An 18,305-nucleotide genomic window follows, 5' to 3' on the forward strand; every position below is an offset into this window, starting at 1 on the left:
ACTCTAACTGTCCATATAAAATTCATATCCAGCCAAGGACTTTGCAGAAAGCCTCACTAAGAACCATAGCTGCACCACAAGGCACTGTGCAGAAATGAGGTGGTTAATTGCTGCAAATTAGCCAAGCATCTGTTTGTGGGTTTGGATTAGTCTGAGATTTAAATAAAAAGATTTAAGTGTCTGCCTCTAAAACATAACCTGAGCAGCACGAAATGGGGTAGCTACAGGACATCAGGGTTTTGGGAGTTTCTTGAGAGCAGGACTGTGTAGAATAAGCTTTGGTGTACATTTGGACCACAGGCAGTAATGTTCAAATGTAACTGTCATCTTTATTATTTTTTTGCTATTTGTTTTATTTATTTATTTTAATTTTAGATTTGTAATGACACACTTTCGAATGATAAATAAACATTCCAAGTGCTTAAATTCAAAGGCAAAGATTAGCTACTGTATATATCGGGGGGGAAAAATGCAACTTATTTTTTTTAAAGAAAAGCAGTATATAAATAAATCAATCAATAAATCAATCAATTGATCAAAACTTATTTATATAGCGCTTTTTACAAAGCATCTTTCAGGTGTCAGAGGCAACAGTGGAATTGGAAAACTCCATTTAGAGGAAGAAAGGAACCATGACAAAGGCGGAGGAGCTTGGACACCACAGCAGGAGCAAGACTCCTCAAACAGAAGCCACGGAATGCCACAGAATGCCACGGAAAGACAGAACAACCAACAGCAGAAAAGCAAGAAGCAGGGGAAGCAGTGTTAACATTCACATCTGTATAGCAGAAACAGTACTCTTACAGCACATAACAGATGAAAACGGCATTATTAATGCTGTGCAAAACTGTAGTAAAAAATAAGAAATAATCCAGATGCTTGGCCAGATTTGATCTTATTCAGTCTGGATTAGAGTTTTACATGTTGCTTTTTTGATATTGCATTAGCTCCCCCGTGCTAGCTTAATGATGTGTGCTGCTAATCACGTTTACCTGCTTCTGGCCCTCGTCAGCGCTGTAATACAGCAGTGCAGTGCATGTCTTACAGACGCTAACGAGTCACCTGCTCTTATGGTCTGTACTTCGGTGCACCAGACGGCTTGTAATTCTCTCTTCCAAGCCCACATTCACTTGCTGGTTTTCTTTTCTGCTGTGTGGGCCTAGCCAGCACAGTCTGCCCGTTGTCATGGCTTCCTGCCTGTCTGTCATTTCTCAGCCGCCATTCTCTTCTGCGTCGGCGCAGTCGCTGCACACCGCTTCCCTGAAATGGCAGCAAACGGGTCACAGGGTGCAAACACACAAACACCAGGCCCCACTGAACTATGAGGAGAGTGTGTGTGTGTGGTGCTTGGGGGGAGGGGATCAGCTTCTCCTCCAGCGATCATCCTTGGTTAATAAGCAAGCAGGCAGGCCCCAGCGGTGGGGTTGTCACACGGGCGGGCGGGCGGGAATGGGAGGGAAAGCGGCAGGTCCCAGCGGCTCTGATGGAGCCGTCAGCGGGCAGCCTGTCAGGTGCCCCCTCGTCCACGCTCAGAGGTGATCGTTTGCTGCGTCTGCATAATGGACTATTGTTCGCCACGCAGTCTTCTGCACGCACCCCCATCCTCTCGCCTTCCCTTCTCCCTGTCCACCGCCGCTTCTCTTTGTTGACAAACGTGCATTTAAGCCCTTCCTGCCATTCTAGAGGAAGCCCAACCAAGGCATCCTACAGAGACTCACACTGCATGGATGCAGTTAGCTTACCTGCTAGCGTAAACGTTAGCGCCCTTTCAGTGTTAGCCACGTTAGCGATCCTTTGGGCGACCTGTTCCTTTAATTCGATAGCACAATGTAGGACAGCGCAGGATAAAAGGCAGGACAGCGCAGGATAAAAGGCAGAGGAGCTGCAGCAGGATTCACTCATCCCATGGTGAATTCCTCTGGCTGAGGTGACGTGATGCTTGCGAGAGTACGACAATGCTCTCTCCTTTCCATGTCGGATTTCAGCTCGAAAGGTGAATAGATGAAGCCATTTGCGGGGGTGTGAAGTCTTGTCAAAAGACAGGAGAATGGTAATAGAGCAGGAGAGAGAGAGAGAGAGAGAGAGAGAGAGAGAGAGAGAGAGAGAGAGAGAGAGAGAGAGAGAGAGAGAGAGAGACAGACAGACAGGCAGGCAGGGAGGAAGGGTGATGAGATGGTCTTGAGTAAGAGTGAATTTGCCCTGGGGGGAGGGTGAGATGCAGGCGGATCACAGCCAGTCCACAGGGACCTGATCTGGAAAAGTGTCAGGCTTCAAGCTTCACGACAGCGCCCTTCATCTGGGAATCTGTGCCTGGTGCCGCCATGCTGAAAAGAAGCACGGACAGGAACAGATACGATGGAGCTGCTTTAATTCTGTCTGCTGCCACACTTCACAGCATGTCATCAACGAGCTCTTCCGTGTGTCATCAAGAAAGGGCTTGTGTGTGTGTGTGTGTGTGTGTGTGTGTTTGAGAGAGACAGTTTCTTACTTTATTATCACACTTATCACACGGTAAAGTGGCACTTTAGCAGTGAGGCTGTGGAATTCTCATGCAGATTAATAAGACGTTTAAAGATACCGTGTACTGTGCATGAAGTAGTTTTCTTAGGGAGACTTCTTCGCTTTCTTTGTGATATGGAAATCTGCTGAGGAGTGTAATCACTGAGGAGAAAGCCACCCCCGGCGCTAGAGTGAGGTATGTGTCAAATCATACAACAGCCGTGTCTGACCTGAAATGTCTGGTTTAGGGCCCATCTATGATATACATCATATGAAATCAATAAATTCACGTATTACGTTCCTGGGGGAAACATCTCCGTCCCAAGCTTTAGCACAATGAAAAGACGGAAGCTCTCTGTCTGAGAGTATATGTAGGGTTCTTCTGCTGTGAAGATTAAAGAGAAACCTTTATATACTCACAACCATTGCTTTAAGTACACACTTAAGAGCGAAACACGGGAACAGCGAGAGGGAAGGGTGTTGTGATAGTGGAAAGAAAACGGTCATTGTTAAAGTTCTTATGCAGCCATCTCCTGAGAAGATATCTCCAGATTATCTTGCATCTGATCTCGCAACAGCAGTGCTGGGATTTACTACACGGGAGAGAATGGAGTTCAGTTCTCTGCATTTTAAGAGATTCATGCTCGTCATCTAGAGACCTGAACTAGTTCTAATTACTTACACTAAAAACCATTTCAGTGCTAGTATACAGCAAACAGTGCAATGTTGTTTTAAATGTATGTCCTCTTCCAAATAATGGAACACATGAAGATATGTAACACAAGAGGAAGCCATCAGATTTCTTAACTCAGTTGCAATACTCATATCATATTCAAAAGGAAATTCCCACATTGTTCTAAAAAAATATTCCTGAAACTGTTTGCAATTTCTTGAAAAAAACAATATTGGTGGAGTTTTTGTTTTTTAAATGTTTTAAAATACATGCTTTTAACACAAGTCTTCTACAAAGCAAACAATTTCATGTTCCAGATTCCTTTTGCACAGCCACATGCATATAAGCACTTAACCACACCCTTAGGCCTAAGACTGAACATTTTAAAGCATTTACCAAAACCATTAGCATGAAACTGTCATTGATGAGTCCGTTTCATTACTAGGATTCTAGCTGTACTCATTTTATATGGATTCCTAAGGCTCAGATGTATATTAGTAGTATATTTGAGTGGTAAAAAACAGCGTAAAAAAACTTTACAATTCCACTTTACGTAAAACAGTTCCACTGGGCATAAAAGTCCTGTACATGGTTGTATATGGCACTGCATATCTACATGGGTCTGAGAGGACCCAGGTAAAGTGAGGAGTCTCTGTGCTGGTAGTAGGAGGTCAGCACTGAGGCAGACAACAGAAAGGCAGCCTGGACACATCTCTCCATCACCCTGTCAGCTGCTGACAACTCCGATTGTGTCTCTGGCTAAAACAGCCACCGAGAACATTCATTAGGTAGAGAGAGGTATCCATCTCATGCACGTGGGACGCAGAGAGACCCCGCGCCCCTCCCTCTCTCCCTCTCTCTCTCTCTCTCTCTCTCCCTCTCTCTCTGTCTCTCTCTCTCTCTCTCTCTCGCTGTTCAGTGTCTCTTTGAGACTGCTCTCTTTCCAGACGTTATTACTTTGAAACACTTCTGACCCCGGCTATAATCCCCATTCTACTTCGAGGAGCAGGTTAGTAATAAAGCACAAATCTAAAGGTTGGAATGAAATCCAATGGGGTCCCACATTGTGAATGTCAGGCAGAGCAAACACAGGGGGAGGGGTGGTGGAGAGAGAGAGAGAGAGAGAGAGAGAGAGAGAGAGAGAGAGAGAGAGAATGGTGTGTGTGGGGGATGCCAAAGCTAGTCCGAGAAAGAGAGATAGTACACTTAGTCTTTCTGGTATCATCACATAACTTGCCTCCTGTCATGTGAGTCCTGACTCAAAAAGAATTCAGGTGCAAGCTCTTTTTTCTCATTTATGCTTAAGCATTGCTTCTAGGATTGAATTAGGGCAAATCCATTATACCGTTGCTATGGAGACCCAGGCACAAATGCTGATAAAGTGTGTGTGTGTGTTACTCTCTTGCCAAATAAGCTCAATGAAGCGGACTGCATACATGCCATATTTCCAGCAGACTGACAGTGAAACTGCCAGTGTCAGTGTGTATATGTGTGCACACGTGAGTGTGTGTGTTTGTGTGTGTGTGTGTGTGTGTGTAATGATTCCCAACTCCAATCCTGAATCCATAAGTAGCCTCAGGTCTGCAGGAGTGGTGCAGTTACCCATACACTCACACACTCATACACTCACACACTCACTGTCTCTGTGTGGTGGAACCGAGCTTGGATGCCAATTAAGACCAAGCTCAGCTTCTGCCAGAGGAGCCACAAATAATCTGTCACTTTCAGCAGGGTAGTACAAATGCTTGAGATGGTTATCATTACCAAAACAAGAGCCTGCTTGCTCACAGGCAAAGTACATAACTATGCTCCCTATTCAAACGGCACAAAGAAGTGGTATCTGGTGAACAGGACGTACCATAATACCTCAATACCTCAAGTGGCTAAATAAAATGATTCTCACTAGAACACCAATGCCACAGCAGGTGCATTGCACATGAATGTACAACCATGATCCATTTTAAAATGACCTTTGTAAAGACTGGTAAAGGCTTCATATGAGAAGTTTAGAACTGAGCTCACACACACTGCACAAGGCTACACAGACATGCGCAAAGTAGCTGGGCTTTATTAATGTTATTCCTATACTGTATTCCAAATGATCTTGGTTGGGCGCATACTAAACAGGTGCCCTATTCAATGTCTACTGTACCGACTCCAGGCATATTCTAAGCGCTTTTATTTCATGCAGGCAAGCAGAATTCCATATTACTTTAGTTCCAGGCACCACCATTGGAAGTCATGGAAGCACCTCGAGCCATGCCATTATAATATATTATACACAAATTTGTCGCAGATAACTTTCATCTCCGGCAAATGGCTGGAAAGAGAGCAAGCGAGCGAAAGAAAGTGAGAGAGAGAGAGAGAGAGAGAGAGAGAGAGAGAGAGAGTGAGAGAGAGAGAGCGAGAGAGAGAGGGAGAGAGAGAGAGGGAGAGAGAGAGAGGGGGAGAGGGAGAGGGAGAGAGAGAGGGGAGAGAGAGAGAGAGAGAGGGGAGAGAGAGAGAGAGAGAGAGAGAGAGGGAGAGGGAGAGAGAGAGAGGGAGGGAGAGAGAGAGAGAGAGAGAGAGAGAGAGAGAGAGGGAGAGAGAGAGTGTGAGAGAGAGAGAGAGAGAGAGAGAGAGAGTGAGAGAGAGAGAGAGAGGGAGAGAGAGAGAGAGAGAGAGAGGGAGAGAGGCTGAGGCGGCAGCTACACCGTACACCAGAATCCAATTTACAGAGGCAATGAGGGATATGACATATAATGTATTCTAATTTCACATCAGGCAAATATAGCCACCGACACGCTCTCTGTACACAACACGCTCATCTAAGCATTCCGCAGCAGCCTCGCTTGTTGAACCGGGGACGGGCGGAAAACCCCATGAATGTGTTAAATTAATGCAAGACAGAGGGGTGCTTTCAGTCCCACCCAAACAAACATATCATTTGATTTTCCATTCGGTCTCAGTGCAATAACACTCGACTTTGGATTTTCCTCTGTCTAGCATGAGAAAAGCGAGTAAACTGGCCACTTAAGATAAAGTGTATATGGTTAGTATTCGAGGCAAACCTGCATATATATTTCTGAACCGGTCGTGCTTGGTGAGGAAGCAACCCATCACGGTTCATTAGCAGCATCAGAAATGAAAGCTACACTCACCTTTGTTAACGGGACCTTCCACTCACACCTGCACGAATTAGCCTGCCTCGGCAAGGCCGATTATGTGAATGTGAATATTCTCAACGGCGTGGGGGGTGGGAGATATGTCTAACACACAGATCCTAAAAAACGCTACCAGGGTCCTTTCCTCCATTCCTTTGCTGTCGGTTGCTATGCTCGTCAAGCCATCCTGCATATTAAGTGTATTCTGTTGCCGGCCAGGGGGAGATGTGGGCTACCATATGACCACATATCTCCCAGATGACATTTAAGGAGTTTTGGTATGCAAACATGCCATGTATGCGCCATCTGCATAATATCTTTGTGCCACTTCCTCGGCGCTGTAAATGAAGCTCGTGGGAGAGAACGAGCCACATGCTCGTTAGAAAAGCCGCGTGGATAGAAACCTACCACTGCCTTCTATCTGGCAGCACAGCACGCGAATACCGCGCGCCAAATACAAAGCTGATCAAGACAAAGAAATCCCTGTGCACCTTTCCACCGAGAGGCCAAGAGAGCATCATTTGTGACTTCACAGATAAACGGCTGGCCTACTGTTAAAAAATTACCATAATTGCGGACCGCCGGCAACCGAAGGCGCAACGCTGCATGCCTCACGCGCCGTGACTGTTGTGCGCGCTTTGCGCCGCTAGCCGAAATATATTGGAGTCCTTGTCGGGCGCGTGCAGGCTCCGGCGCCGAGGGGCCGCCCGTGACCACGTCCACATTCCCACACATCCTTGACGTGTCGATGTGAAACATCTTTTATCACCATTGTGTGCTGCGCGCTCTGTCCAGATGGGGGGATAAAACATGCATGAGTCGCCTGCAGCTCTGAAAATAATTATACTCATTTACCAGAGACGGAGAGCGCGCATCCAACCAAGTCGCCACCCATCTCAGCGACAAAGCTCTCAGCATACTAATGAAGTCGGCGGACAATGACCGACCACCAACACCGCCCCCCGTCTGCCCTGTGCATGTATGTTTTCAGCGTGCTGCGTGTGGGAATCTCACTAGAGGAACGTGACTACGATAACAGCATCGCGAGAGCATACCTACAGTAGGGCTAGCGCTCTTTAGATTGGATTGGGTGAAATGAACAGCATACCAGACTGCACTTCTGACCTTCTGATCGCAGGTTTACGTTTCCACACAGACTACGTATTAATTCAGCTGCGACCAACCTGCCATGAACAAGCAGAGAATATATGCATGGAAACAAAGCTATAACTGTGGTGTGTGTGTGTGTGTGTGTTTGTGTGTGTATGTATGTATGTATGTATGTATATATACACACACACACACACACACACAAACACACACTGTTGGCATAATGCCAAAATAAAAACCCTAATAAGGAACTCGCCAAAACCCTTTACACTGTTCTGATAAGGTGAAGTTTGCTACTGCGCCTTTTCCGCATGCGGTAAGTATAATAACGGACAACAGCTCCTCCCAGCTCCCTCTGCACGCGTACCGACCTGAGACGCAGGTCACGCTTTCCTCCGGTAGCTGCAGTGCGCGAGCTGTTCTCAGACTCAGGTGCAGTAATTGATGACAGGGATGTTTAAACGGGGAGGGGTGCCCCGGAGGACGACGAGCCGCGCGCTATACCTCGCCGGTAATACCCCGCGCCTTTGAATAACGGCCTTAAAGAGGAGACTTTTAAAGCGACTTTATTAGATTTGTTTTACATTGCAGGTCGTGGCGCGCGGCCATGGGCACAGTTCAATGCGCAGTGATCTCCGGAGAGCCGCCACACCACCTTTGGAAAGGTTTTCCGCTCATTTCTGAAAGATAATTAGAACATTCTCTGCAAACGTATCTTGAAATTGATTACTTTTTAGTAAACCATTCAATAACAGTAATAATAATAATAATAATAATAATAATAATAATAATAATAATAATAATAATGATAATGTGAAAACCATTCAAGATCAAATGTGTGTAAATACCATGTACATACAGCTTGTAGTAGGTGGGCTAAATCAAAATTGGCCAACAAACAAAAACATTTAAAATAGCCTACACAAGCAGAGTTCAAAGCTGGAATCAGTGTCTCTCTGCCTAAAAACAAAACAAACAAACAAAAAAACATAATTACTGAGCTCTAAAGATCTAAAGCCTTTAAAATATACTTCAAAAAGATTTTATACAACAGACAGCATTAACTTAACACCATAATGCAGAACACAACTGAGGCTGTACAGGGAAAGGTGTGTTCTGCTCTGCCTGGAACTTTACATGGTTTTCTGCTCTTTGTATGATGTGCAGGTCTTAGTATGTCGTTAGTATGTAGTTAGCTACCCACCGGTTTGTTATTCTTGCCAAGAGTTCAGCATCTCTCTCTCTCTCTCTCTCTCTCTCTCTCTCTCTCTCTCTCTCTCTCTCTCTCTCTCTCTCTCTCTCTCTCTCTCTCTCTCTGCACTCCAGTGAACGTGTTTCTGATTTTTCCGGTCGGAGGTGGGCACCTACTCAATGAGCTTTGATTTATGCCTTTCAATATTAACACATTTGTCATGGCGAAGCTTCAATGGAAAGCAAAAGCAGATGAGGGATGAGAGGTAATCAGCGGTCTAATGTGGAGAAACGGCTCACCACAAATGACTAATGAAGTTGCTAAGAATTCAAATGACATTAGTTCAGACATTACAGAATGAATATTACATTGACTTTCACGTTCTCCTATGTCCCCTAATAAAGTTGGGACTTTGTCCACTCTTGCGGATTAGTCCAATTTCCAAACTCCGCCTGTACACACTGCAGCCTGTGATGATTGAGAAAAGCTTAAAACAGGAGTGTTTACAGAAGGACCCAAACTCAGGTGAGTACTGATGAGCGAGCTGTCCATGACCACACAGGCCAAAGAATCAGAACCAAATCCATTCAACTTCATGTAGGGCTCCCATGTAGGATACTGGCACAGCTTCCACTGTAGCATGGACAGAAAGTGCACTGAGTGTGGAGTGTGGGGTATGGAGTATGGGGTGTGGGGTATGGGGCATTGAATATGGAGTGTGGGGTATGGGGTATGGCGTATGGGATGTGGGGTATGGAGTATGGGGTATTGTATATGGGCTATGGAGTGTGGGGTATAGAGTATGGTGTATGGAGTATGGGGTATGGGGTGTGGGGTATAGAGTATGGGGTGTGGGGTATGGGGTATGTAGTATGGAGTATGGGGTATTGAATATGGGGTATGGAGTGTGGAGTGTTAGTTATGGGGTTTGGGTTATGGAGTATGGGGTATAGAGTATAAGGTGTGGGGTATGGAGTGTGGGGTGTGGGTATGGAGTATGGGGTATGGAGTATTGAGTATGGGGTGTGGGGTATTGAATATGGGGTATGGAGTATGGGGTATGGGGTATGGAGAGGGCACCAATAGGAGCATCTAAGTGGCCTTTAGCATTTAGTCCTCAGAGACTCAACATTGACAAACCTACAGGCAGTAATTGGTCCATTACGAGTCCCTTGGATCTCTATTGATTTTTCTGTTTTTAGGGGCCGGTCAAATAATCATTGTCTAGACATCACAGTTTGCATCACGAGTTATTGCGGTGCGATCAGCGAATGTTTTCCTGATTCCAGTACTTCGTTGTGCGTAATTTAATATAGTAAATTGAGGTTATTTTTAAGAACAAATGTCCTCCATTTTAATATGGCAGTATTCCTCATTTTCTGAGATGCAGAGATTCTCTTAAGAGCAATATTACTGAACCCTGGGATAAACCCTAATAACCAAGAGAGCCAGACGGCGTTATTATCCACCTATACCACACCTATCTATAACATCCTGTCCAATGACATCACAAAGACAACAGTGGAAAATATATCTTCTGGCTTCCATAGCAACCGACCTGTCCCATAATGACAATAACGCAATAAGGCCAATATACCACTTCAGCATTTAGACAGACTGGTGGCTACTCGTGCAGTTTACACCTTACCTTAAACTGGGCATGCATGTCTAAGGGAGCAGAACAAATCCAGTTGTTGTGTTACACATAAGACTAAAATTGCCACTAACTTGTAATGTGAAGAGTCAGGGATGGTTAATCTAGGTATTCTGGAATATATGTACAGTAGTCATGTTTAACTGATGTAAGCAGCACACAACTGTACTGAAATAAACCTGCACATTTTATCATTATCATTAACCAGCAATGACCGATAATGAGGTCTCAAAACACTGTCCTTGCATCAAGCTGTGTGGTGACACACATCTTACATGATATGCAAAATGAAAATGTAGCTACAGGCTTTTTCTTGTTTCTTTACGTGTATTATTTAGGTGGGCAACCAAGTAGATGAAGCAATCATCTTTACATCCAATATGTAGAACACAGAATCTGGTAAAAGCAGGAATATCATAGTTGACTGTGGGGTTGTTTGTACCTACCTGTGATTTTTAAGGTTGAAAGGTTTAATGAGACACATCACACAACTGCATGTGTGATCAATTGCATACATTACAGTGCAATTTAAAGGAATCATATAAGCCCATGGTACGTTCACATTTATAGCTTTTATATTATTCTCCTGTATCATACAGAGACAACTCGTGGACCATCTACAAAAGAGGTCAGTACAGAGGTCTCTGACTTTCCGCCAGATGCAATATTCCTGGCTGGCTGGCTGTGGGAAACATGTACGCTAATGCCTACAAGTGCAGAGCCAGGGGCTCTTTTCGCATGGCCAGTTACAGGGCATCGCATTAAAGACTGGAACAAAGTGGCCCAGTGTGGCCCGTCATACTGAGGCCTGGCTCCGGTCTAACTGTTCTCTGTGCTAAAAATATGCCGTTTTTGGGATATCGTAGCCAGCACTACGTACATGGCTTGCAGGTCATTCTGTAGAGTTCGGTGCGGCGTGCATGTCCTTTACGGCAGCCACTGTGAACACAGCCCACTGCTGCCCATGCCGACGAGGTAACGGTTTCCAACACGGTCTGGTGAACTTATATCAGCACGAGAGATTTAGAGCAATACGGCAGCCGTTTATACAAAACAGCATGCACTAAAAGCAGGACTTTATTAGGGTCAGGCCTTTAGTTTCTGGATTTAGGGTCAAGATAAACCTTTTTGTACTAATGCAAATGGATAAAGTGATTTGTGAGACCACACCGTGTTGAACTGATGAGGGAGGGTATCTAGTTGTGGAACGGTCCCACAGAAAGTCGCTGCATGTTTTATGTATATTTCTAGACTGAGGTTTGAGGGAGGACAGATACAGAACAACTCGAAGTAAAAATAGGTTCATTGCACGGCAAAGCATAATAGCAGATTTCATATAAAATTCTGAGATTCACTGATCTTTATTTCCTCACTCTGAGAGGCGGGAGGGCCGAATGACACAAGATAGATGTATCTCATTTGAGATGAGCCGTGCATATTGAGGGCCAGCTATAATAAACTCAGATGGATGGGGTGTGCATTTCTCATGATAGATAGAGAGAGTGAGAGAGAGAAAGAAAGAGTGAGTGAGAGAGATAGAGGGAGGGAGAGAGAGATGTAAATAGGTAGTGACATGGTAAGCTAAAATAGCACCTTCATAAACACTTATGCCAAAGGCCTGGGGTCCCTCTCTGGCAGGAGCGCTGAGTCCTGGAGCTAAATGATGATGCATTCTGCAGAATAAGATTGCAATCGGAATTCAGCAAGGCTGTCGGGCAAAATGTCTGTGTGTGTGCAAGAATTCAACGCTTGAAACGAAGGGCGCAGTCTGGAAGCCTCAGCTGGGTTTGATCAAAGCGCGTAAAGACAGGCACTGAACACTTCACAAGCCATGAGCAATTCTCTAAAATCACCCGAAGCGTTTTGCTTTGAAGTGTACTTTTTGTTTCATCTGCAGGGCTTTTTAACTTCTTAATTAAGGGGGCAGTGGGCCTAATTCATTTCACAAGTTTATAAAATTTAAGACCAGCCATATTTTAAAGCGACGTCCTTCATGCTCATTCACTTCTGATTATGTCATCTGTTGTTGAGAGATGATTGAGGGGGAAATGAAGACGCTAAACGTCATAAAAACGGCGTGGTTACCTCGACTCAGCATGAGAAGAGCGTCTAATGCGACGTTGTAATTTTTGTCACGGGACGACACGATAACGTGCTGCCGGCGTGTGGATAAGTGCGCCATGCCGTGGTGGCAGTCTGTCACTGCAGGAGTCAACGTTTGGAAGAAGGCTGTCGGATGACTACAAAAGTTGAGCCCTGCCGTTCAGAGCCGCCGCTAGCAGGTTAGCATGGGGAGAATTCCCGAAACCACAAAGGGCCTCTTTGCAGTTCCCTCAATGGGTATCTTTCAAGTGAGTTTTTGGCTAGTCTGGCATTGGGGTTCATTTCACATTTCAAAATGAACATGTTGTTTGCTCCAATTATCATACAGTATGTAGTGGACTTTTCAAATAGGCCTAAATTATCCCTGGACATTTGTGCTTCTTAGTCATTAAGTAGCTCCTTCACTATCATGAATATATATATATATATATATATATATATATATATATATATATATATATATATATATATATATATCCACCGTTACTGAAAGTTAAATTGAGGACTGCAGTATAATGTAGGTTATTTGCTATAATTTCGATGGTCTGGTAGCTAGCGGTTTGTTAATGGAGCTCACATGGAAATTCTCTATTGACTTGTTCTAGTGTTGCGTGGCGTTGTGCTATTAGTCATTTAGAGGATGGAGTGGATAAACGAAACGAAGACACGCAGATCAAGGAAAATAGATTTGGCCACCCGGGTGTTCATTCACTGCATTATACAGTTTATATAAAAAATTCAATTAGATTTCATTTTAAAAAGTGGATCGGGTGAGCAATATTATTATTTTTGGCGGGGGGGTCTATAGCGACACCCCTGCTGTCAGCTTCAGAATTGCCAGATCTGACAATCTGTTTAGGATTATTTTCAAAAATTGATTCAGTGTGGAAATAAAATATGGAAAACCGAACTCAGTTGTTACCTTCCAGCACTAGAATCAGAGGTGTCTCAGCCGTAGTGTTTGAGGAAAGTTGGTTTTTATTGCTCTGATAATTAATTTGTATCACACGTTTGCATTGCAAACGCACCACAGATATTTTGTTAAACACGTTGGAACAGATGAAAAAGAGGGACCCCTATCCCAAAAATCACATAACGGCTAATTATAAATGCCATCGTCACTGGGACATTACATCTAACTAATGGTTGCAACCAGTGACAGTATAAAAAAAAGCTTGCATTACTTAAAACACCTCTAGGGGGCAGCACAGCCGACCTCGTATCTGTGATACGTGAACGCACATGTGTGGAAAAGGAAATAGGTGAAATTACTGTGATTCCTTCGGAACAAATTGCATCATTTTGTCCGCGTCTAAATTAAAGACGGCAGGGAGACACACGCCAGCTCAGTCTGTCCCCAGCACCACTCAACAGCAAGCACGAGGCGGAACTCGATCATGTTGGGCTGCAAACTATAAACACGCGCGCTGAACACCCACAGGTCTCCCCACTACCACACATGAATACGCTGAACGTGAAACGTCCACATCACACCTGATATTCAAATGCATGTTAAACACCACGGCGTGCTGGTCACTCTATCTCGCGGCATGTACCGTGCACTTGCACGTTCAGTCATCAGGCCGTGCACCGCGGTGCCCCGGCCCTGTGTACCCGCACGCTCCCCTCCCTCACAACTTCGTGCTTCGCTGATGGAAACGCACTCTGAGCGGAAGCGGAACGCCTGCCGCTCGTCAAATATACATTTCTGGATGCGGTTTGACAAAGGAATTTAAACGCGGCACAGGAAACGACAGCACAGTCACGAGAGAACGTGAATGAGGGCGCGTGCTGTGCTGTATGGCAGGCTTTGAACGGCGGAGATAATGGCTTTGTCAAGGCACGAGAGGACGCAGCGACATAAACGCCTGCTCGCGGGGTAGGACACGAGAACGCAAGGCAAAACTTAGGAGCGTAACGACGCCCCTCATAATGAAACGCACTCCTAGAAATAAAGGCGACAACGGGACACAGACTGGGCGTATCTCTTTGGAAACAGTAGCGCAATCTTTTCACAATTTGAAAGACTCCCAGGTCAGAAAGATTTTGCTATATATTGTTATTTATATTGATAGACCCGTTTTGATTTATGTATTGCACACATTGCATTCTGAGCTCACCAGACTGACATGTTGGTTAAGATGTCCTAGTGCGCTCTAATGACCCACACACTATTACTCCCAAACTCTGCACTCAGGGGACCGACTGTATGTTGACTTGGTTTGTTTGTTTGTTGTTTTGCTGTATACTACCGAGTAGGCCTACACAATATTTGCAGCGCTCCTCACCATCTCACCACCTTTGGCTCTGTTTTCTCGCGCTGAGACCTTTTAGATGTCACGTAAGTAGCAGGGGCACTCAGAACACGAGAACGTGCGTAAGAACGGCCTTCGAGAAACGGCGTCCTCTCTGTCTGCAGTCTTCAGCGCGCACTCTCGCTCTGCACTTCAAAGGCGCGCGCGTCTGGTGTCTAGAGAAAACCCTGAGCGGTCCTCGCGCTTCCCGTCAGCAATCCACGCTGGTGAGGGCAGCGGAGGGCGGCACGAGCGACGGCTCTGAAGGCTGTGCAGGTGAGGTCAAAGGTAAATGATGTTCCATAGAGGCACGCGATGGAAAACACGTCACACCTCTTCAGCACGCGAGCTTCAGGCTTCACTGGCTGAGGAGTAAGCAAGAGTGTTTGCCGTGGTTCCTGTTTGGGTTCCTTTATATGTAAATACTGGACAGAAAATGGTACCGTAAGAAAGTCATCACGTAAATAACTGCCGAGGCCTGTACACGAGCTGTTGGTTGACATACTGACACATACTTATAACTGCTTCAAATATGGTACATATAAGGGTCAAATATTTATTAGGATGTTAGAGAATGACTGAACATAATTATTATACAAAATTATCATATATTAATGATTAGAAATGCCACACTGTACAGATAGCTAGAATCCAAATAAAATTAACAGATTACATATTTTTGCACAGTAATAAAAAGACTTATTTGAATGTATCCATTAATTGACTCAATATAAATTATAATTTAAATATAAGCCCATTTAATAATAAAGCCTTAATCTTTTGTGCTTATTGACCTTGTTATTTTTCAAGCAAGTTCAGAATATTGAATTACCTTTTTGCAGGCAGTCATTCCATACTTTTGTAGTCTTTGTTGGCAATTTGAAAGCATGATGGAAATAAACGAAGCCTAAAAACAGTCTAAATAAACAACTCTCAAATAAACAACTCTCAGGTAAACAATCCCAGCATTGTGCTTCATTTGTAGCGCTGTAATCATCCCGTCCGCTCAACACACCGTACAAAATTATGAAACTCTGAAGGAAAAAAAATAAAGGACTCAAAACGACGGCATGGCCAACAAACATACAAAAGCTAACTTTCCCAATCAATCTCCTGGGCGTGTTGCAGCTACACTGCACAAAATCAAGGTCTCTGAGCTGCCAGAAGTGAGTCCTCTCTCCATCTCTGCCCTCTTTCGGCTGGCCACGCTGCATGTTACACACTCGCGTCCCAGATCCAAATCAGTCGTGTGACGATGTTAATTAAGCCCGGGCTGCGCGCCATGGCAGAGCTCGCAGGAATCTGTGCTGGCCATTTTGTTTTGTTGCAGCCAGTGCTTCCACTGACCAGGGTGCCATGCACCACGCAGACCGCCTCGCGCTCACGAGGACGTTTCTCTGTGACGACAGTTCATGTGCCAGCAGACCTCGCCTGGGCTGCAGTTACGTGGGCGCTGAACAATAAAGTTAAGTTTGCTAAGAAAAAGCAAGAAAACTTTCTTTTTGGTTTTGGTTCATCTAGTTCTCTTTTTCCCAGTGTGTAGTGCATTTGTGTGCACATGTTGTTGTCTAAGGCTAAGAATGTCTGTGTCTAATTTGTGGTGGTTTGACTTTGACACAACGTTGGAATATATTTGACCCCTCCGATTCATTCAATGAAATAAATCTGAAATAACAATAGATCATTTTAGGATGAATCACAGGGGAAAAAAAGTACAGTTAATACATAGGCCACACTATACAAAAACACACTAGCTTTGACCTGGTAATGCACACCCTAAATGGAGCAGCACATTGTCAGGCTAGAAGTTCACAGATAAATCAAATGACATTCTGAAGTGCATCAATACAATACCAGCCAAGCTAGTTAGAAAAAACACCAGAGCCTGGCTGGTATTTTAATTACACTTCTTCTTTGCCAGACGTCTTCTTCTACCATTACTTACTATGGCAACCACACATTATTAACCCTTTTCTGTACATTATAGAGACACCTCTTGAACAAAAGGTCCAGTTGTGTTTTTCCACTCCAGTCTTTAGAAATGGCACGAAGCCACAAAATGTAAATACAACAGATCAGAAACCCGGAGCAGTCTGCCCGCCCCGTGTCTGCTGGCTGGATTAATTGTGAGCGTTTGCATTTGCTCTCAGGAGCAAAGTGAAAGAGTTAAACCCCACAATCCTCTTGCCCCACTAATCCCCCAGAAACCTCGGCAAGCAAGTGAGCGCTCGTTCCAAGTCTGACAGCGCAGGTAGCCGTTGCTGGGGTAACGGGCGATAAGCGAGTGATGGCAGGCAGCTTGGGGAGCAGGCAGGGTGCTTTGAGTTCACACGGAGACGGGCCGGCTACATTCATCTCCAGAAACGGATTGTCGTCGGAAAGAGGAATGACAGCCTCGCTCCCGCCGGGTTGGGCGGGGAGCAGGGTCTGCCACATTCCCAACACAAACTCCGAGCATGCTCGTAATCCCGACGTGGACCGCTGTTCTTCAGTTCGAAACACTACAAAGTATTAGGGCTGCAGGTATAGCCAAGATATTCTATATCGCCTTACATACAGTGCTGAACTGAACAGGCTTTGTTTATACTGGGAGTTCAGTTCATTGCCAAGTCACAAAAAGTGTCTTTACTGGCAACCGGAGGACAACACCTAACCGCCACTGTTACACTGTTCTCATATAATTGCCATATAATAATACCGTATCCCACGTGAGGCTTACGTGGTTGTCGGCGTGTGTGGAGGGACCCGGACAGATGGGGAGACTGTGCGCATGCCTGAACACCTGCGCTCCAGAGCCTCGCAGCTCCCGGCAGCCAGACGGTCCTCTGCCGCCACCTAGTGTACCGTGTTTGAAATGCGAGGCCTCCTAGTCAAAATCCAGGAAGGGCCGACTTTATTTCTAAACCTAAAGATACACCATATTGCCAAAAGTATTCGCTCACCCATCCAAATCATTGAGTTCTGGTGTTCCAATCACTTCCATGGCCACAGGCGTATAAAACCAAGCACCCAGGCATGAAGGCTGCTCCTACAAACATTTGTGAAAGAGTGAGTCACTCTCAGGAGCTCAGTGAATTCCAGTGTGGTACCGTGATAGGATGCCAGCTGTGCAACAAGTCCACTTATGAAATTTCCTTGCTACTAAATATTCCACAGTCAGCTGTCAGTGGTATTATAATAAAGTGGGAGAGATTGGGAAAGACAACAACTCAGCCATGAAGTGGTAGGCCACGTAAAATGACAGAGCAGGGTCAGCGGATGCTGAGGCATGTAGCGCGCAGAGTTAGCCAACTTTCTGCAGAGTCAATCACTACAGACCTCCAAACTTCATGTGGGCTTCAGATTAGCTCAGGAACAGTGGGTAGAGCTTCATGCCATGGGTTTCCATGACCAAGCAGCTGCATCCAAGCCTTACATCACCAAGCGCAATGCAAAGCGTCGGATGCAGTGGTGTAAAGCACGCCGCCACTGGACTCTAGTGCAGTGGAAACGTGTTCTCTGGAGTGACGAATCACGCTTCTCGGTCTGGCAGTCCGATGGACGTCTCTGGGTTTCGCGGTTGCCAGGAGGACGGTACGGTCTGACTGCACTGTGCCAAGTGTGAAGTTTGGTGGAGGGGGATTATGGTGTGGGGTTG

The sequence above is a fragment of the Electrophorus electricus genome, chromosome 17 (genome assembly GCF_013358815.1).
Source record: "Electrophorus electricus isolate fEleEle1 chromosome 17, fEleEle1.pri, whole genome shotgun sequence".
NCBI lineage: Eukaryota > Metazoa > Chordata > Actinopteri > Gymnotiformes > Gymnotidae > Electrophorus > Electrophorus electricus.